The sequence below is a fragment of the Sinohyriopsis cumingii genome, chromosome 17 (assembly GCF_028554795.1).
Source record: "Sinohyriopsis cumingii isolate HCF-2022 chromosome 17, ASM2855479v2, whole genome shotgun sequence".
In the NCBI taxonomy this organism is placed as follows: domain Eukaryota; kingdom Metazoa; phylum Mollusca; class Bivalvia; order Unionida; family Unionidae; genus Sinohyriopsis; species Sinohyriopsis cumingii.
In genome coordinates this window covers 27,820,000-27,842,506 of record NC_142977.1, presented here as the reverse complement: position 1 = coordinate 27,842,506, position 22,507 = coordinate 27,820,000, and positions in this window count along the sequence as shown.

Sequence of the window (22,507 nt, the reverse complement as noted above, 5' to 3'; positions counted from 1 at the left end):
GTTGGGTTTGGTATTTTTGCATGTAGCATTCGTGTTCCAAGTCCACGATTTGGTGACAAATGTGACATTTTTTCTTTCCTCGACATACGTGTGCCTTGGCATTATTGGTACGTATGCCTTGTCCACACGTAGGACACAATCTCAGCAGTTGACAAGCACATTTCTGCTGTGAACCTTGTGTCTTTAGATGTTGTTGGTAACAGTCAGGGTTGACAAACGTACGCAGACAAGTAGGACAATGCACTCTTTCTTGTCCATTGTCCAGACAGGGTTGAGAGGCCAAACATCCTGAGCATTTCGTTCCACAGTGCTTCTGTTGCTCTCGATGTTTATAGCCATTGTCACGTTTGTCACAATAATAGCTGTATCCCAGGAATGCGGTGATACTGGTAATAGTATCGAAATGCTCGTCGTGATGATCCTTAAAGTCTTTCCCTTGAAACAACAAACGTCCGCGCACTTCATGGGGGTGCACTTTCAAGGTGTAGCGTGGAGCTAGGACATCTTGCAATTTTTGCATCTCAGGAATGCCACAGGGTGTGTCTTTGGACAGGCCGGCTTGTTGTAACAGGAGTTCTGCTTCATTTCGTTGTTTGGCTCGGTCGGATTGTTGAATAGTTTTCCAGGTTCTTTTCCATTCTGCCGTATCGTTCTTGTTGGCATAGGTTCGTCCCACCACGATGGCACGGGCTAAACACATCTGGTCTTGAGGGTTGTTAATTTGGACGAGGCTCTTTTTGTACTGCGAAGGTCGTTCACCAATAACACTTTTCTGCGCTGTCCGGTCCCTTGAGGAGGAGATACGTGGGTCATGAACAGTGTCGCTTTTCCGTCGGTGATGTCAAACTGGTCATTGGATTGTTGCACGTGTTGTATCTTGTCCATGACTTTGGAAGGGGTCAATTCTGCGGGGCTGCTAAACTCGATCCAAACAGGGGATTTCAAACCGTCGTGTTATATGGAAAGTCTCAAGCGATCGTCTTCTTTGGGTTGACATTGTCGCTTTAGTGTGGTGAGCAAAGAATCCCACACCTCGGTGATGAAGCCCTCTGCTTTCTCTAACGGTACGTCGGATTTGAAATCTTTAAACTTCACCCTGTAAGTGTAAGCCGTGGTTCTAAATTTTCTAGAGGAGCGCTTTTTCCGTCTCTCGAATGTGAGGGTTGACTAAGGGTGGTAAACTTTGGTTAGATGAAGAGACTCTGGGTCTGGATTCTGGTTCACTCATGTCATCTTCAAATAACTGGCATGAATTTGTGCCAAGACTTCAGCTATGGTACGAGGCGATAGATCACGTTTCTGTCTCTTACTTTCTTCTTCTTTCTTCTCAAACTGATTCGATCGTTTCATCTTGACTGCAAAAGGTCAAACGACTACATGTAAAATACCATGGGTTACTTTATATTCATGACAGACCAGCGTATATATAAAGGGCGTGTGTCTTGCCTTCCACTATTCATTTCATTCTCAAACCGATCAGAACGATGTAAGAACCTACACAGATCGAACTTTTCATCGGAGCTTTGCGAGGGGTCATTAGAAAATTTTCTTTAGACAAACCGACGGACTACTCTCCTTCCTTTCGAGGTAAAAGTCAAGATACATGCTATATCTGTAAGAATAAAGGGCATTGGTCTTCAGAGTGTCCAGACCGTCAATGAAGCAAAACAGGGACTAGAAGAGACAAAAGTCAAGATACCTGTTGTCATTGTCAAGAAAAAGGACATTGGTCTCCAGGATGCCCTAAGAAACAACAGGAGCAAGAAGAAGAAGAGAGGAATTATGAAGAGGAAGAAGAAGAGGTAGCCTCCCCAAAGGAAGAACCCATACATGTGCTTAAAGAGAAACAGGAGAAGAAAAGAAGAAGGGGAGAAAGTGAGGAAGAAATGGAGGAAAAAAGTGTGAAAGTGAAGAAATTTAAAAAAACCAGAGAGAGTGAACAAAGACAGAGAAGAAGACTATGAACTTTATTTAAAGTGATATGTTTTGTTGTGAATTGGATTGTAAAATTTGTACCAGAATAGAGAGTCTATAAAAAGTAAGTGTCTCATGGTTTTGATTTTTAGAATAGGAATCTAATGTCACGCACTCACACATTCACACGTACCATAAGGGATAAAAGGGCTTTTTGAGTTTTAATTGATGTTGGCAATTGAAATAGTATCTCTTTTCGAGAGAAATGGGTGGCCCTGAAAAGGGCCTTTGGGGTATTTGTTGATTCAAACAATCAACTTTAACTGTCTTAAGCCTTTGCCACGGCCAAGGCCTACTTCTGGACTGCGTATTGTCGATGATGATGATTTGGTAGAAATCACTAAGGGTGGTATGGTAGGTGTTGTCACAGGGTTAGGTTGTTTAGCTCGGGAAGGTTTTTTTCTCTTCGGTCGTAATAAAGAAGTCTGATACATTTATTTCAGACTTCTTAACTCCGTTAAAATGTCTAACAGTACCATAACGGTTTGACTTTCACACCCTTGTTTCTTTACTGCTTCTTCTTCTTCTTGTTTTTTTTTCTTACTTCTTCTTCTTGCTGATGTTGGTGTAGGTGAAAAGCTTGTTCTGCTTCCTTTTGCTGCTGTATAAATTTCTCCAATTCTTCTTTATGTCTCTGTTTAAAATTCTCCACGTGTGGTAAAGAAGGAAAAGGTGGCGAAAGTACTGATTCCTGAACAAATTCTTGCGAGGTAAGAAAATCCACAAAATCCCAATTTAAATTCACCTCTTCTGGAAGTAATTCCGGGTTCCCTTGGGTAGTCAATGTTATTCCATCGCTTTTCGTTGCCACGGACGGTGCACCCCAATTCATCGTCTTCTGAGTTTCCGTCATGTTTGAAAACTGTCGCATGGATTGACTGCGCACAGACGCTAGCAATTCTATATAGGGAATGTGACGTCACAGACTGATCTCTTCGGATTGGACGTGGGGTGACTGAATTTTGTAACGCGTGTTTGGATTGGTCAATGAACTCAATCCGTTTCGATCCTCCCTTCCCCTATAAAAAACTGCAGTTCGCTGCATTCCTTCACCTGTATTCGTCACCAAGATGTGGACCAATATGGAATCCTCTACTCTAGTCTCGTCAATGCCTTTCCGGTCGGACTTACCGATGTGTGTCCGATCCTCGTGGACCATTGTCAGGATGACAGATACAAGCGTGTGGAAGAGAAGAATCTAATTAGAAAGGCAAGGTTGTTTAAAGAGAGTTTTAATTTACGGTCCAGAAGTGAGACAAAGTTTAAGGAAAAGAAGAAGACCAATGCCATGCCCTTTATGTTAACATTGAATAAGGTTAACATAAACCAAAGGCCATTCATAGGTCTCGAAAAGAAATTGACTTACTTGCCTAATTTCTTTTTTTTAAAATTATGTCTGTTGTCTATTGTTTGTGTTATATCCATATCCCATGTTCAATTTCCTTTGACGCTATACAAACCGACAATATATTCCCATGTTAAATTTCCCTTGACGCCAAAGTGCCGGGGCAGTTTTCCCCATGTTAAGTTCCCTTGACTCCAAAGTGCCGGGACATTTTTCCCCATGCTAAATTTACATAGACGCCAAAGTGCCGGGACCCTATTTTAACATTAAAGTCCCCTTGACGAGGAATCGCCCCACTATACTACTTATGAGTAACCTCATTTTTCGAACTATACGTTTAATGGCTCCGTTTAAAAGTTTCGTAAATGTTATGCAGATTTGTCTCGAAAACGCTCTATTATTAGAAACATTTTCAGGAATACAACTGATCATCTGCTAAAATAGATCCATATATTCTGCGGTTATTCTTAATATGAACACTGATTTCGAGTTCACCGGTGGGGAACTGGCTGCCCTTGGCACACAAAAGAAAAATTACTAATTAAGACGATTTTGTATTATTCAACAATTGATATCGCGGTCGCACATGCTAGCGAAAGGTAAAGAAGAACACTACACTATTTTTGGTGCAAAACTGTATATATAAATGAATGTGGTAAGTGTTATGACATATTACAAAACATGGGACACAAATAGTACTGTTCCGATTCCGATGACGAAACTCTCAATCGCAAGAATCGCCAGAGACAGATGAATGTAAGGAAAGAAATTAAGTCAATAAATAAGTTAATCTGTTTGACCATATTATACACCCTTGACTGAGATTCATGTACTTTTGCAGATAAAACGTTTTAAGGTAAACAAAACCATGTAGTCATTCATAGTTTTTTCTCAAAGTACTTTGTCAAGAATCAGTAAATAAAAGGCTAGTGATAACACTTCAGTCATTACAGTATGTATTTTAAGTATACGACTTTAAATGTGCAAATATGAAAATATCCCAACTCATGGTACTACTTAGATTACCATATGGCAAATACAAAACAGTTGCAAATGATTTGGTCAATTCAAACACAATATTTTGCCCCTCTCCAAAAGATCAACGCGAAAGGTTTGAAACAAAGAGTCCATGGATATACAATAGCAGATTCACAATCTCTTTACAACGTTGCAGTAATGTAAGTAGTGCCTGCCAATAAAAGGTCATTGACGTTACGTGCATGTAACCCAAACCTCCCAAGTACATATTTAAGGGCTCAATTCAAAGGCTTTGTAGATGTTATTTAGATGTGTGTCACAAGAGGCAATATAATTATAAACCATACAGGAATAAAGCTGATCATCTTTCTAAAACTGATCATCTGTCTAAAGCTGAACCAGATGTACTGAAGTTGTTTCTTTATATCATCATTGAGTTGATCAGTGAGGAATTTTCTGCCCTTGGCGTCAACATAACAAAATAATAATGAACACGAACTGTCTATCCGTAAAGAATTAGAGGAAAAGAAAAGCTCAACAGTATTTTTTAAAATTGAAAACTGCAGCGTTAAGTGAATGTTGCAAGTGCTATGCCATATTACACTATGTACGAGAGAAGCTTAACTTTCAGATTCTGATGAATGATTGTTTGACACACACGAATATTTTTGCTCGGTGGACCCCAATTGCGAGAATCGCCAGACTGAAATTGAGTGTGAAAAGAATGAAATTATTTTACAAATTAGGTAAGTTATTTTACCATATAATACACACTTCACTCAAACATATCATTTTTTGTATAGATTCATTGTAGTTTTACGGCACATCAGCACTCAAGGGATATTTAGCGCCAAAGAAACCGTTATACGTTAGATTATTTACAGCTGATAAAAGGTTTAATAATAATCTCTTGACAAGATTGTGTTAATTTATTCAGACCATAAAATGTAATGGTCACTGACGTTACATGTGAGCATACATAGCTATTAAGCTACATATTTAATGCCTCAGTTCAAATGATTTTTTACATGTTATTCGGACTTGTGTCTCAAAAACGCCATATTATGATAATAATTTACAGGAATAATACTGATAAATCTGTCTAAAATTTAATCCAAATATATCAGTTGTTTTTCTATATCATCATTGATTTCGAGTTCATTATTAAGGATCTTTCTGTCCTTGGCATCAACAGAAAGGTACTGATGAATACGACTTTGTATCATTCATCATATTTCAGGATAACTAACGCTGTATTTAACTCCTTATAACCTTTGCTGCATAACTGCATGCCTGCTTAAGTGAATATGGCAAGTGTTTTGCCATATGACACTACTTAGGACAGAAGAGAAACTATCCCGATCTTGATGACGGATACTTTGACAAACTCGAATCCTCGACGGTTTACGCCAGTCTTGAGAATTTGAAGACAGAGACAGAGAGTGAGAAAAATGAAATTCATTCCACAAATTAGGCAACTTATATAACGATATGATACACTCATCACTCGATTAATGTAATATTACAAAGTTTAAAGGGAAACAAAAACATGTAGTCCTTTTATCATTTTTGTACAAACTACAATTGTTGTGTCACAAGTCAGTAAATAAACAGCCGGTGTCACCTTAGTCACTGAAACATGCGTTTTAACTATATGACATCAAATGTGTAAATATCAAAATATCCCAACTACTAGTATTATCAAGAATGCCTTATGATAGTTACAAAATAGTTGCAAATTATTTTATCAACTTCCACATGTTTTGCTACTTTCAAAAACATCATCAAATACAGGTAGAAATATATAAAAGAAATTTCAAGTAGTGCGTGAAAGTATAACAACACGTATTCACAATGTAAATATTCACATTGTCTTTACAACGTTGTGGTAATTCATTTAGTCCATACCAATCAGTGGTCATTCACGTTACGTGCGAGCAAGCTTAACTTTCAGAGTACATGGTAAATGGAACAGTTCAAATGTTTAGCAAATGATTTTTACACTTGTGCCTCAAACACGTAAATATTATTTTAAACATTTACTGGAATACAAAAACTGATCATCGATCTAAAACGGCAGTTTTGTTTCTCTAGATGATGACCGATTTGGTGTTCATTGTTGTGGAACTCTCTGCCCTTCTCTAGATGAGGGCCGATTTGGAGTTGATTGTTGTGGAACTCCCTGCCCTTCTCTAGATTATGACCGATTTGGAGTTCATTGTTGTGGAACTCTCTGCCCTTCTCTAGATGAGGACTGATTTGGAGTTTACTGTTGTGGAACTCTCTGCCCTTCTCTGGATGAGGACCGATTTGGAGTTGAATGATGTGGAACTCTCTGCCCTTCTCTAGATGAGGACTGATATGGAGTTGATTGTTGCGGAACTCTCTGCCCTTCTCTAGATGAGGACTGATTTGGAGTTGATTGTTGTGGAACTCTCTGCCCTTCTTTAGATGAAGACTGACATTTGATGTTGCGATCACTAATGCTAGATGGTTTCAGGGGCGTTGGGTGCCCCAACATCTGCATCTTTAAGTAATGTGGCAAGTGTTATGCCGTATTGAACTATCTGGGACAGAAGAATTACTGTCCCGTTTCCTATAATGTAATTTCTGACATATACAAACCTTATTGCACGGATTTCCAAAATCGGGGAATTCGCCAGATAAAAGTAAACTGAGAGAAAAGGGAAATTTATTCCACAAAGTGGGTACATTTTTTTAACAGATGATAATCCGTTCACTCAAACAGATTCAGGTACAATTACTGACACAAAGCATAAAGTTTAACAAAAACATGTAGTCCGTTATAATTTTTTTATCAATTTTAATTCATTCTCAAAAGTTAGTGAATCAATACGCTGGTGACTATATTTTAGTCATCATACGACGTATTTTAACTATACGACCCTAAATGTGCTCAAATTAAAAGATCCCATCTGCTGGTGGTATCTTGCTTTATAGTAAATACAAAATAGAAAGTATTAAGGGAAAGAAAAACCTCTAGTCCTTCATATGGTTTGTTCAAACTTCAAATGATGTGCCAGAACGCAGTAAATAAAAGGCTAGTGATAAAAATTTAGTCATCAAGGGATGCATGTTAACTATACGGCGATAAATGTGTAAATATTAAAATATCCCAACTGCTTATAGTATTACCTTAAGGAAATTACAACGAGTTGCAAATTATTTTGTTAACTCCAAAAATATGTTTTGGTTTGTTCCAAAAGATCAATACAAACAGATCAAAATATTTAAAAGAATTTTCAGATTCCATGAAAGTATAACAGAATATTTACAATGTAAATATTCACAATCTTCACAACGCTGTGGTAATGTATTCAGTCCATGTAAAATAATGGTCATTCACGTTACGTTTGAGTTACCTCAACTTTCCAAGTACATCTTTAATAAATCAGTTGGAAAGGTTTTGTAAATGTTATTTGGACTCGTGTCTTAGAAACTTCACATTATTAACATTTACATTAATAAAACTGATCATTTATTTAAAACTGATCGAGATCGACTGTCGTTGTTTCTCTATATCACCATTGATCTTGAGTTCATCAGTGGTCAACTTTCTGCCCTTACCATCACAATAAAAATACTATTAAACACGCCTGTATATCATTCAACAACTGATGTCGGGATCACTAATGCTGTGGTGATCATTTTAGAACGTTTCAAGGCTAATAAAAGGTCAAAAATGTTTTAAATGCAAAACGGCGTGTTTAACTGAATGTGGCAAGCGTTTTGCCATGTTACACTATGTGGGAGAGAAGCATGACTGTCCCGATTCTTATGACATCGTTTGTTTACTTACATGAACATTCTTGCGCGGTGTGCACCAGTCCATGTAATAGCCGAATTGAAATGGACATGTGTGAAACACTTTCAATTAATTCCACAAAAATTAAGTGATTTGACAGGTTCCAGTAATGTTACAAATGCTAAGATGTAGTCCTTTATGATGTATGGTCCAAATGAAATTGAAGAGTAAGAATCAGTAAATTAAAAGCTGTGGATAATATTTTGATCATTACACGATTATTTTACCTACACAAACCTAAGTTTCTTTACAATGTTGTGGCAATGCATTCGGACCACGACAATTAGTGCTCAGTGACTTTACGAACGAGCAATATCAACTTATCATCTACACGTTTAGTATGTTAATTGAAAGGATTTTGTAAATGTTATTTAAAAGTTTATCTCAAAACGCCACATTATTATAAACATTTACAGAAATAAAAATGATCTAAAACTGATCCATATGTACTGAAGTTGGTTTCTCCAGATTAAGACTGATTTGGAATCCACTGGTAAGGAACCTTCTGTCCGTGGCATCAACAGAAAAAATCATAATGAACACGACTTAGTATTATAGTGCTATGCTGTATTACACTACCTGGGACATTGCCTGAATCTCGAGAATCGCCAAACAGAAATGGAGTGAGGAAAAATTGAATTTAGTTCAACAAATTAGGCAAGATATTTATTTAACAGATGATAAAAAGTTCACTCAGATTCAGGCAATATTAAAGATATAATGCTGTAAATATAATAAAAACATGTAGTTCATTTTAGTGTTTGTTCAGACTTTAATTCATGTTGTAAGAGTCGGTGAATCAAAACATGGTCATGATGTTTAAGTCATTATACGACGTATTTCAACCGTACGACCCTAAAGGTGCACAAATTAAAATTCCCCGTCTGCTGATAGTATCTAGTTTACGTAATGGTAAATACAAAATTGCTTACATCGCCTACAACTGACAAATACTAATGAGCACGATTTTTTTTATTAATCAACATCTGATGTTGTGATGACAAATGCATATATTACACTACCTAGGACATACACATAACTGTCCGGATTCTAAAGACGGATGTCTAGACAAACACGAACCTTCTTCGTCGGCTTGCCCAAACGTTTGTATTGTTAAAAGTAGGCTAATGGCAAGAGAGACAACACGTTACCTACAAAATAGAATACAAACAGGGGAAGCATATCTTGATACTTTAGAATGCACATTTGGGAAGTAAATCGTGAGTGTCAGCCATCATGTCTGTGTAAAAGTCTCCGAATAAGCAATCGTCATCTGCAATAATATTTGTGTAAAATCAGTATACAAGATATTGTACGCAGACAAAGTCATAATTATTGTGTAAATTCAATTTATAATCGTCATCATCAGCCAAACATTTTATCTAAACAAGAATACAGGCACATAATCTGCAAATCACTTTTGTCTACAGGAATACAGGCACATAATCTGCAAATCACTTTTGTCTACAGGAATACAGGCACATAATCTGCACACCGCTTTATAAAGGCAGCTTTAAATGGTTGTAGTATCAAAAGGGGGCTAGTAGGCTTATACCGTAATTTAATTAAAGAGCTAGAGCAATTTATTTTCCCGAAAACAAACTTATGCAGATACAATTTGTTAAATGACATCAGCGGATGGCGATACAAACATCTCTCGACGAAAAATGATACACTTTTGCAATAATAACTCTGGTGAGTCAATAGTTCTCTTTTATCCTGCTACTAGCTATCACAACTGACATAAGCTAATCATATAATCCACAAACCATTTCAGTTTAATTCTTAAACTAGGGATGACTGAATCATTGATTACTGAAATACGATGACGACCCTTTTCCTTATACCCGTTCTGTTTCTGCAACATTCTTGTTTGGAATGACTCAAGAAGCTACATGTTAGGCGTGGGAAAGCTACACCAGCTACAGAGCATTCACATTAAGCAATTCAGATAACTAGAAGACAGAAGATGGTATATTCGCATGCCTGCTATCAGAATGTTAGTTGCATTACTCCCCATATATATATATATATATATATATATATATATATATATATATATATATATATATATATATATATATATATATATATATATATATATATATATATATATATATATATATATATAACTCAAACATATCAATTGCATAGCTTCGTAGATATGTTCCTATATCCGGTGGTTCTTTGACTGGTTTACACGTCCTGTCTGGAAATATAATCACTGGTTTGGGAGTACCGAACTTGGCCGATGACGCTGTGACGAAGAAGTACGTGGACGACAGCAATTCGGCGATAAGCACCTCGTTAATCTATCACTCGTTAACTAGTGATAGATCAAATTTGATGATGTCCACGTCTCCGGGACACAATGTCTTTTGAATATTTCGATGAGCATGTGTATCGACACCGTTGAGAAATATCACAATTACCTGTGATCTTTTGGGGAATCCGAGTGTACCGCTGAGTACCATAAATAACATCTGTGTTTTTGTGTCTGCCCCGTGGAAATATTCTTGTTGGATTTGCTTGTTTGTCAAGCATGACATCCTAAACCACTAGGTTGTTGATATCCCGTTTACATCCTCAACCGACAGAGCTTCATCGATGTCTATGATAAATTCAATAACATCGTCTTCAGACGCCGCTGATTCATTACATTCCTGAAGAAAATTATAGCATCGGTGGTCTTCCACGGATAGCTGTACTAATTCAAGTTTGTCCCATTTGAGCCACCCCATTAACAAGTTGAGCATCAACTGAGTTTTATCCGACCCATATGGACAAATCACAATAGTTCGAATGGAATTTGGTAACACTGGACAATGCTTGACCGGTGCTTGCTCACTTGTCGCTGAAAAGTCAATCACGTTCATATGATACAATTGTAATAGTATTCATAATCACGAGTTTATATTGTGTCGATGAAAGACAGTCACTGGTATAAATTTTATGAGAGCAACAACGTTGAAAAATAACACGCCGGCACTCAGAGGTAAATGTGTAAATTGCGGCACACACAAACTTTCTGACGTTGAATTGCTCTGTAATCCATATTGGCGCAATTGCTACGTCACTTGGAAAGTTGCCAGGATCACCATGGGCATCATGGAGAACGCATCTTTCAGGATATAATTATTGTGCTTCTGGAACTCGTCTTGATATTAGACTGGACAAAACAAAAAAAGAAACCAAAACCTGGCGAATTTCCGGTAATTGCGATTGATCAAGCTTTTCATGTTCATGATGCTGAGTATAACATTCCAGATCTCAGATGTCAAGTTGGTTCACACGCTGAATGCGATAAAGAATAGACACATACGAGAATCACTAGCGAATTGGTTGATAAGATCGGCGATGAAAGGTAAAATAATGTTAGGAACTGGAAATTAAACGTAAACAAATCCAAAATGGAGTCGATTTATTATGGATCATTACGATGGACACATTTGCTGCATGTTTATCCTAGCGAAGAATTTATCGGTGGAGTAACGATGCTGATGCAACAACATAACATTAAAGCAGACGTGGACAAACCAAGATACATCGCGAGCAGGCAATCGTTGAATGATTTATTCAAACACTTGCATATCGACTCTTTCCACGTCAATATGCCCAATAATTACTGAGTAAGGACTTATCTCGTGGATGGGATGCGAGACATCCTTGTGGTGGCAACGTTAAACAATGAAGTTACTCGTGAAATTGACATGAAACTTGTCGACACAATTTCGAAAACACATATAACACGACGATAATCAGCGGTCGATGAACCACACCCAGTGCTGGGTAGTAAAGTAACAGTGAGGTATTTATATGAATTTGGTGAACTTGAGGGCGGTTCAGCAAGAGCAACTGACCAGTGCGGTGTGTAACAACACATACAATTTCCAGCGTTGTATGGTCTACTAACAGTCCTGCAATCTACAGACTAGATTCAACAGTTTCACAACTTGGATGTATGCGTAAACAATTACAGTTAATTCCTGAAAACACCCAGTTACCACCAGATTGGATACATGCCAATATAAAACGCTAACAAGAATCACTAGCTCAAAGAAACTAAGCTCCTGTACGCCTGTTACATTCAAGACATGTAAAAGCGACATTTGCGCATCTGTCGCCGAGACTACTATCGATTCTATCCACGGTAAATTGGGCATACGTTATTACGATAATATTGCCACAACATTATTGTGTTACAAAACGCGCAGTGATTATTTTGTTATTGCTTCAGGGTCATGACAAATTCCACCTCCAGATCAAACTGGCGCTGTTTTATTTTCATCTCGCACATAAACAGCTAAGTTTCCTTCACTGCGTTGATAATTTCTTGTGACGATGTTGTTTGTGACGTTGAAGACGTTGTTTGGATCTCCAACACGTAGACAACCCTGCGTAACTGAGATAGTTTTGTTACTCTAGACAAAGCCAGATAAACAACACTTATCCGTTCGAGGCGATCATCGACAATCCAGATATTGTTATCTGATATTGCTAATTTCTGAGACTAATGAATTGTTATTACATATTCCAGAGTCCAGCACGATGGGGTTAGTGACAGCGCTTGTTGTACTGGAACCTTGACGATATCATTAAGAACGAGTTTTTGTTTCGTGTCCTTTCCAGGAACGTCAGCCGAGTATATTTGGCCGGCGTCTAACTGCATGGAGGTAACATAACGGGACTTGCTGGGATGAAAATATTTGTTCGTGAAGATCAAATAATTTATCCTGAAGTGAATCTCGTACAATTTTCATGAACACAATTATTAGATCATTAGGAATCCACGAGTTCCAGAAATCAGACATTGTCGTTTCTGGAATTACAGTACGCATGATTTCACATTGAATTGTATCTGGTTGTAGTCTGAATAGCGATTTTAACTGTGATAATGTTTCATCATGTGATCGATAATCATATGGCATTTATTCATGGTAGCCAACGTGCCTGCTTAATCAGTCATGTGGGGTACCTCCAGTAAATGGAGGAGGTTGCCCTTGATCGCCACACATACTAATTGCCGTGTTTTTCGTCGTTAACTAATCAAGAAATATTTGTAAAATATCATCAGACACCGTGCATATTTCGTCCCAAATAATTATTCCCGGGATATATTTTTGTCCTATTCATTCGGAGGTCCATCCATCACCACGCAATCTAACGAAACTACGATACATGCATGCGCTAACACAGCGATGTTGCATCTAGCATGCCAGTGAATTTGCATCAGCACAATCATATCTGAATTTCTGAATATTATATCGCACTCATCTATTTATCAGAGCCACAAAGAACATCCGCAGTGTCCTTATATTTAATTGGCTCAACGAGATTCATTTTTTGATTTGTCAATATAAAAATAATCCATGGCCACTTTAATAGTGTCATTGTGAAATCTACTGATCATCGATATTAGGTTTGTTGACGAGTATGCCAACATAGATGATATCAAATGGATAAACTTAGGAGAATTGCCGTCGCAGTAGATAATTATCGTGCCAATAATTGTTTAATCTCGTGTTGTTGCAATTCTCCTTGACACCAATACACCTTTTGCCGCTGTGTCCTTGATAACAAAATCTAATTTTGCTGAACCTATGATTAATCTTGTACAACGACGTGATATCGCTGATGTGAATTTGCCAATAATGTTTCTACAATTATCTTTGTCATCTTGTGGTATCCACACTTGTATTTCTTGTTTGTATGAAATTATCGCAGAGGTTACAGTCAATGATGTGAGAATCTTAACATCCAGCATTATCGTAATAACACTATTGGATCCCATCCATGCTGATATTTTAACAGTAGTTGAGATTGACAATGGTATACGGCTTATTAAAATGACGGCCGAACCAAATTAATATTACAAAAAAAAAAAAAACAACCAAAAAAAAAAACAACCTTAGAACTCGAATGATTCAGTCTCGGCAAATCAAGTAAGATTTATACATGCTAGTGTCCCGTTTAATGTAACTCGTGTTATTTAGTGTGTTGGATGTACTAGTCCTTCAAAATATAGCTGATAATCACCTAGTCCAAGAATAGCCTCGGTGACTGTGCTTATCCGGCATAAGCAGCGACATTGTCAACAAAAGTCATGATGGACCGATTATATTTGTGTTCCCGGGACCACCATGGCCAACTCAACACAAGATTGTGATGTATCGATGAGAAATTCCTTCGGTGTTTGACCCCATTTTTTGTCCAGCTAACTAAGCAGCATCAGACGACGCTGAAAAACAACAGTTAATAAGGAAAGTATCGTTGTCGCCGTCATATTTTACCGCAGTCTGTTTCATAACACGTTGGAGTGATTCCTCCAGATAAATAACTCCAAACTAAAAGAGACTAATTAAAGGATTCTTCGTCGAAGCTAGGTATGCAAGTGTCTTCTACAATGCAACTATAAACTAACCAGACTGATACATGGTAGTTTTTTCTTATGTTGTGAATGTCCTCAAAAATATCTCCGTTGTAAAATCTTATTGTTCTTTCTTGTGGAAATTTTGTCCCAGACTATGTCCACGAATGAGAGTTATGATCAGTTAATGCTATTGGAGTTTCCTTGCTACGATAATTACCACAGTCGTATAAAATCTCATTGGTTCGTGTTTTCACCACGATTGGAAATTTCTGATTTTTTTAAAGCGTGGCAACGTCATTTATTTTTCCTCCATTAATAATAATAATAATAAAGACTTTTTATAGCGCCTAATCTTTAGAAGCTCTAAGAGCTTTACAACATTAGACAATACCTATAAGATAAAAAAACATATAATAATATTATTACAAAAACAAACACCATGAAATTAGAAAAACATTATAAAAAAACATGCTGAGAATATTTCAGGTAGGAAGCATTATGATGTCTTTAAGTTTGTTCTTGAAGTCGAAATAAGTGAGTTTTGAGGGCCCTCTTGAATGTGATCACTGTGTCTTTTTATCTAAGTTCAGTGGGCAATTCATTCCACGTTGCTAGGCCTTGGTATGCAAAAGAACGCTGTCCATATGACTTTGTTTTCATAGTGGGAATAATGAGTATACGATTGTCAGAAGAGGAGCGTAAGTATCTTGCTGGGTGAGATCGGATAGGTATGTTGGACTAGAGTCCGACGGTGAAACTTAGCACAGAGAACAAATTTTGTGCTTGATTATGGATCGAATGGATAGCCAGTGTAAGGTACAGAGCAGCGGAGAGGTGTGCTCTTTTCGTGGTACTCTAAGTATGATCCGAGCAGCTGTGTTTTGAACTTTTTGAACTTTCTGGAGTAGATATTGAGATGAACCAGACAGAATTTAGTTACAATAGTCCAGCCTTGAAAGTACTAATGAATACACAAGTGTTTTAGTAGCATCAACTGAAAGATATTTGCGAATTGAGCTGATGCGTCTCAGCTCAAGACATGCAGCCTTGCATATGTTCATGACATGTTGGTGCAATGTGAGATTACTGTCCAGAATAACACCTAGGTTTCGTACTGATTGTGTGAATTTAATGTTGGTGTTGCTGATATTTATTGTTTGAGGTAAAGGATGTGAATAAGAAAGTCATTGTGCTGTGATCAGAATGGCCTCAGTTTTATCACCATTCATCTGCAGCTTGTTACTTGTCATCCATGATTTCACATCAGAAATGCACCTCTCTACACCTTGGACGGTAGCATCAACTTCAGTTGGTGGCTAGATTTGTATATTTGGGTGTCATCAGCGTACAATTGGTGAGACACTGGATGATGATCTATGACACTTGAGAGCGACTGAGTGTACAGAATGAAAAGAATAGGTCCAAGAAGAGACCCCTGTGGAACACCACAACATAGATCAACTGGGCAGGAGTGTATTCCACTTGCAGACACAATTTATGTCCTGTTGACCAAGTAGGACTTGAACCACAGTAAGGCTGTATCGTGAATGCCAAATACATGCTGGAGACGGTGAAGTAATATATCATGGTCTATTGTGTCAAATGCTGCCGACAAATCAAGGAGGGTGAGGACTGTAATCTTTTACGCTATCCAACGCAGAGAGAAGGTCATTAACTACTTTTAGAAGAGTAGTTTCAGTACTGTGGCAAGGGCGATATGTAGGTTGTACATTGCTAAAATGACTGTTTGAATTTAGATGAGATACAAGCTGGGATAAAACAACATTTTCTAAGGTTTTTTATATGAATGGGAGATTAGAAATTGGGTGGTAGTTCTTTAAATCGTTATGGTCTATTGTTGATTTCTTAAGCAGAGGCTTTACAATGGCAGTTTAGAAAAATGTTGGGAATTCCCCTGATGAGAGAGAGGTATTAATAACATCAGTTAGTGAAGGCAATACTGGATCTAAGCACTCAAGCAGCAGTGATGTTGGAATTGGATTAAGTTCACATGACTTTGGTGCACTCTTCATCAGAATTATACGTACAAAATCCATAGAGACAGGTTCAAATGCTGCTAATGGTTGCCGCTCAAGTTCTGTATCCCAACTATATGCTGACGATGAGTCAATTGAAATTATGGTGTCAAGCTTATCTCTAATGGTTTGCACTTTGTCACGGAAGAAATTTGCAAACATGTCCGGAAGGTCGACTGGAGAGAAGGTGGTTGGAAGTGGTGTTCTCAGACATTCATTCTTTATTCATGATTCTGTAAGTCCGTTTACTTGTTTTGAGGTGACAAAATGTTCTCTTACACGTTGAGCAACACAATTTAATAAACCTGTTTTCATCGGGCAAGATCATCTATGTTTGGTTCATTCAGGTAATAACCTGCGTGCATAAAGCTGTCGCAGGATACGAGTTCCTGTAGTATGTATTGTCAATTCCGATAAATGTTCCTGGTGCTGCATGTTTTTCTAAGATGACTGTTGATGCTGATCTTGATTGTTTTAGATGATACAATTTATCACGTATGATCCATATGTGATCCATCTGGCTTTTGTTGCTCTGTTACAAATTTAATCCTAAAATATTTTTCCTGTTGTGTCAGGGATTTTGTACTATTTTATAAACAAACTTTTGATTCATTGTTGAGTCTATAAATATTCCATCAGCATCTATTTTAAACATCGACCAAACATGAACAGCGACATCGTTGCAAATTTCATTATTTGTTGCTTTTATTATTTCATGTAATTGTTATTCAAATGCTATTTGTTTTATATCATCGTTCAGTCGGTCAAAATCAAATCTTGATGTTGAGCGCTTAATTTTTGATAACCTTATAAACTCATTTTGTGTTGCTTCTTGTTATTTGGTGCATGTTTGATGACATTTAAAAGTGTTTTCGATTTTGTTAATGTGATTTTGTTCCCAGTCAGATCTTGATATTATTGCTTTGGTAAACTAGCTTCGTCCCATCGTCCCATGCTATATAATTACTTTTTGTTAATATATATAATACTATTTCTCTAATTAGATATTCACAAAATATTATAATGATTAACCAAACATATAATATTTATAAATGGTTGATGATGGGATCTGCTGGACATTGTGGAGACAGTTGACACAGTGACTATTGCGATATTCAATTACAGAGCTTTGGACGTGGCAGTACCGAACCGAAACCTTGTCTGAATTGTGGCGGCCGAGTCAGAGGTAAAACAATTTTGTCTTACGTGTGTTGGAGGACGTTTTAGGGCGTTGAAAGATACTTCGAGAAAACAAATGCTGATGATTACTTGATGATAAAGGACACTTAATATTATATTGATCGGAATTTCAAAAGGAACGTAATATTAGAGACAAAGCTATTGTATAATGGAACAGGCAGAGATTTGTGACGCACGCGATATTTACTAATTACGAAGCGAGCAGAGTGAGTGTTGTACGACATTGTCGACTAAAAAACTGTTGGCAATGTTAGTAACTTGGCTACATTATGATCGGTATTGGAATTTCTGGAAGTAAAAAGAAATGATCTTGCTCACAGATTTAATTACGAATGCTTCAGTGGCGTAACCAAATGAAGGTCTCGTGATTAATCTTATTTAATCGAATAGAAAAGATGAGAACCTCAAAAATCTTAAAGCAATGACCCCAAGTGAAAACAGTAAACGTGGAAAAGTTGGGGGGGGGGGGAAACAAGGCCTGTTAAATCAATCAATATTGATACAAGCGAAACAAAAAGAATTTAATTAGATGTACACTTCTGGAAAATATGTTGACACTAATACAGGTTCTGTTCAAAAGGTAGCTAAAGGTATAACCAAGACCGTTAAATTGAAGAGGCTTAACCAAAGAAGGCCAGTTCAGTATATTGATCAGTAAACAACTACATATCCAAGACACATTTTCTCAATGCTAGCTAAGTCATGATTTGGTCATCCGGTGACTAAAATATCAATCTTGTCTGATTCAGGAGAAAGCAAGAACGAAGCCACGACGGGGGGACAATATAATTTTTTCTTGCAACGATTTGTTACTGAAACTTGGGCCCCTAGCTGGATTTGTTTTTGTTTTATTATGTTTATGAAATAAATAAAGACAAGTCTTAGATTGGTTTGACCCTTTATAATCTGTCCAAAGAGAAACATTTGGGCTATTAATCAAACCAAAGTAGCACTACACAGATAGAAACAATGGATATACTTGATCCCTAGCTAGGATCACTAACTGAAGAAAAGGACTCGGAAACCAGCCAACTAAGTACGAGCCTTATGAAACTCGCTTGAATTAGGGTAGCAGCTAGAAACCTAATTTAAAATTATATAACATTTTCTCAAATTATTTTTGACATTTTCAAGAATACACACAACATCAAACTTTTGGGGATATCATAAGCACTTAAAAAAGCCTTTAAATCTTTCGGAACAAGGTGTGCATTTAAACGCTAAATTTTAGGTGGAGGGTGTAGAATGGTCCAAACCAATAAAGAAAGTGAGGGACTCAAAGAATAATACTAAAGGTAATATTGGCTTCCATATTTGTTTTAATCTTAAGATGTTTTTGTCATGCAATTAACAGCATAATTGTGATATAGTGTAACTACAAAGGTTATCCTATTCCTTGTCAGAACATTTATAATTCCGGCTAACTCTGGAGTAATAGCTTCATCGAGTTTGGCAGTTGGTCCACCGCTGCTCTCATATCATCAATGCTTATTCCCAGAGCTGGAACGAAAACAGAAACCTTAGACAATTGACCATAACATCATTGTTTCCTGTTCTTAAAAACACTGTCTATTCATAGAAAAAATATAAATTATTATATCTAGTGGCCGGAAATTTGCTGCATGAGAAGGAATGTTCAATTCCGTTTCTCTTTATGTTAGATATATGAGCATGTATGCATGTATACTTGCATGTATTTATCAACAATTGGCTAGATATAATGAACTGATTATTTGTATATATGCTGATAGTGGAGACAGAAACAGACATAAGATTTGCAAAAATTCAGAAGGTAAAACATGCAGAGAGACATAGAGCATATTGATGGCAGAGAATATTTGATTGCTTTTATTATCAATTAGTAATTAGGCCCCAAATTATGTCTTATGAAGAAGGACATTATTTATGTTTTCCATCTAGTCTTGTGACCAATACAAAATAATTTTACCATTTTTCCCAATACGTAGGAATGTTCCAATATGTGGCTTTGCAATAGGACATAGCGTTATTTTGGGTAAGGCCTTTTCCATCATGAAACTGTGTCATTGCCAGGCTTTCGTTGTTTCAAGATGTATATGTGTCGTATATGACATCTGTGTGAGCATGCATATTTTGAATCTCCACTGATCGTTGTCAAGATGCATTGCGTCCGTCTCGGTATAATGGGCTACGTGTATGTTGTTCAGGTAACCATTAGTTTAATCAAATATAGTCTATTCCTTTTTTGAAACATTTGATTTGTTCGCGCTGTTAATGGATGTATGTGTGAATGATTGTATTTCCTCAATCGCTTCACATGTTCCTTAAACACCGCTCTTTCTCTTGCTCCAAACATCCACCTTTGGTGTAGTTATGTCATCTCTAACACTTGTCATTTAATGAATGTATATATTCGTATAAAAGTATCACGAGAGTATTTTACATTTGACAAGCTGTTTTTGTAGTGATATACAAGTTAGCAGAACGTCCATGTACCTAATTATCACTTTAATTGTTAAAACTTCGCATCCTTACTTGAATTCTTTCAAACGTATGACGGAGTACAGAACGCTGTCAAAGTTTGCCATTCAAATGTCTTCTCAAAAACAGATGCTTCATGCAATGAGTCACTGTGTTCGGTTTTGAATTTAACTTTACTTTCCACAATTGAGAAAATGGTTTACATATGAATTATTTACCTGGAAAATGTATGAGACTTAGACCTTTGCCTTATATTAGTTCATTTAAAATGTGTGCAGTATCCACATCAAATAATCATTTAAATGTATCTTCATACCATACAGTTTTGATCATCCTTCTATCTGGATGGATGTTGATATTTGTCAATTTTTTATGAGTGAATGTAATATTTATGTCAATAACGACTTTAATATTGATACATTGTTTTGTTTGAAATTTAAAAAACAATTAACACCCGTATAACCATAACGTCGACCACACTTTATTCCTATCCAAACTTGCAATCAAATTCCTGTTACCATTCGTTTATTGGTTCTGTATTGAAAATCTACTTCCTCTCTCTATATGCCTTGATGTTAATCACAACGTAGCTTTGTAATCTAATTTACCTTATACATGAATTTCAATTTACTTTGTTTTATTTTATTAATGTAGCACAATTATAGCATTCCACCAACTTCATTTGAGTCAGAAGTAAGGTTCAAATATCCACCTCACTATGGTAGTACTTAGTAGAAGATACATGAGAGTTCTGGCGCACGTTTTAATTTCCAGCAGAAAATCACCCCAAAAAAATCTATGAATATGAACATATGTCATTTTAGTAGAATAGTGATTGGTCTAGGTACATACATTCTGTAACTGCAGTTATAAGGTATTTGGCACATCAATAAATGGGCTAAAATATAAGTATAACTTACCTCTTTGATGGGAAAACTGCTGTGCAGAATGGACGATATTACACACAAACGGCATCATAATTATATGAGGATTCACCACATATTTTGCTCACAATATTTTAAGCTCAAACGGCTACAGGCATTTAGATGTATCTTGGAAACAATTTAAATGTTATATAGTTTAGTAAATCCGCTCTGAATTCTGTCAACATTTTCACGTCCTTTCTTTTTAAGGGGATTATTGAATGTCTTTTACGCGATTGACATACAGCAAGGTACATGGTGGGTTATCAGTATTGTATATATTTAATGCATTTTGACACGATAAGGAAACTGATGAAAGTGCCATTGTCCTTCATACAAAGAGTTAATGAAAGTGCCATTGTCCTTCATACAAAGAGTTAATGAAAGTGCCATTGTCCTTCATGCAAAGAGTTAATGAAAGTGTCATTGTCCTTCATACAAAGAGTTAATGCATTCATAATATCTACCTTAGCAATGAGATAATTATCTTATTTCAGTAATAGCGTTGCTGTATCCATACAATTAAGCTGTCATTCTCGTTTTGATATGATATGATAAGACATTGGTTGTTTTTATTCTTGTCGGAACAATGTATAATGCTTTCTTACGTCCGAACATTTGTTTCACTTCTTCTGCTGGATTGTCCAAAGCCTTCTCCACATCATCAACGCTCATTCCAAGTACTTGAAGAAAATTAAATAATCAAATCTTCTTGTCGTATGCAGACAACATGCGTTGATAAGAAATAAAGAAATAATGAATGTCTAATGGTAGATTTCCCGTCAAAGAAAAGCATTTACTGGTAAATATATGTATGTATGTATGCATGTATGTATGTACGTACGTACGTACGTATAGATGTATGTATGTTTGGATGGATGGATGATGTATTTATGTATGTGTGTATGTATGTATGTATGCATGTATGCATGTGAATGCCTATACAAAGGGTTTTACACACATACATAGAGAGTTAGAGAGAGATACGTGAATGTAATAAATGAAGCAGGAAAAGAGTGTGAACTACTGTTAGTTTAATAGAATGCCAGGTTGCAATTATATATATATATCGTTAAATATTCAATCCCCTAAAATCCCCTTATACTATCAAGACAATATTGTCAAAAGGGCATGTCCACTTTTGAGACAGCACTTCCTATTTCTTTAAATAATTAACTAGTCAACTATTAGCAGAAAAGAAAACATATATATATATTAAACTATTCGCTTCGTTATGCCTTAACAATTAATATAGTATTCGGACAAGAAAACAAGCCATCAAAAGCAGATTCAAATTCACAGAAAACTGAAATTTAAACGTTTCTGAGTCCGCCTTTTAAATATTAAGAGAACGACGAACACAGAAGAAATGCTTTACGATATACATACAATTGA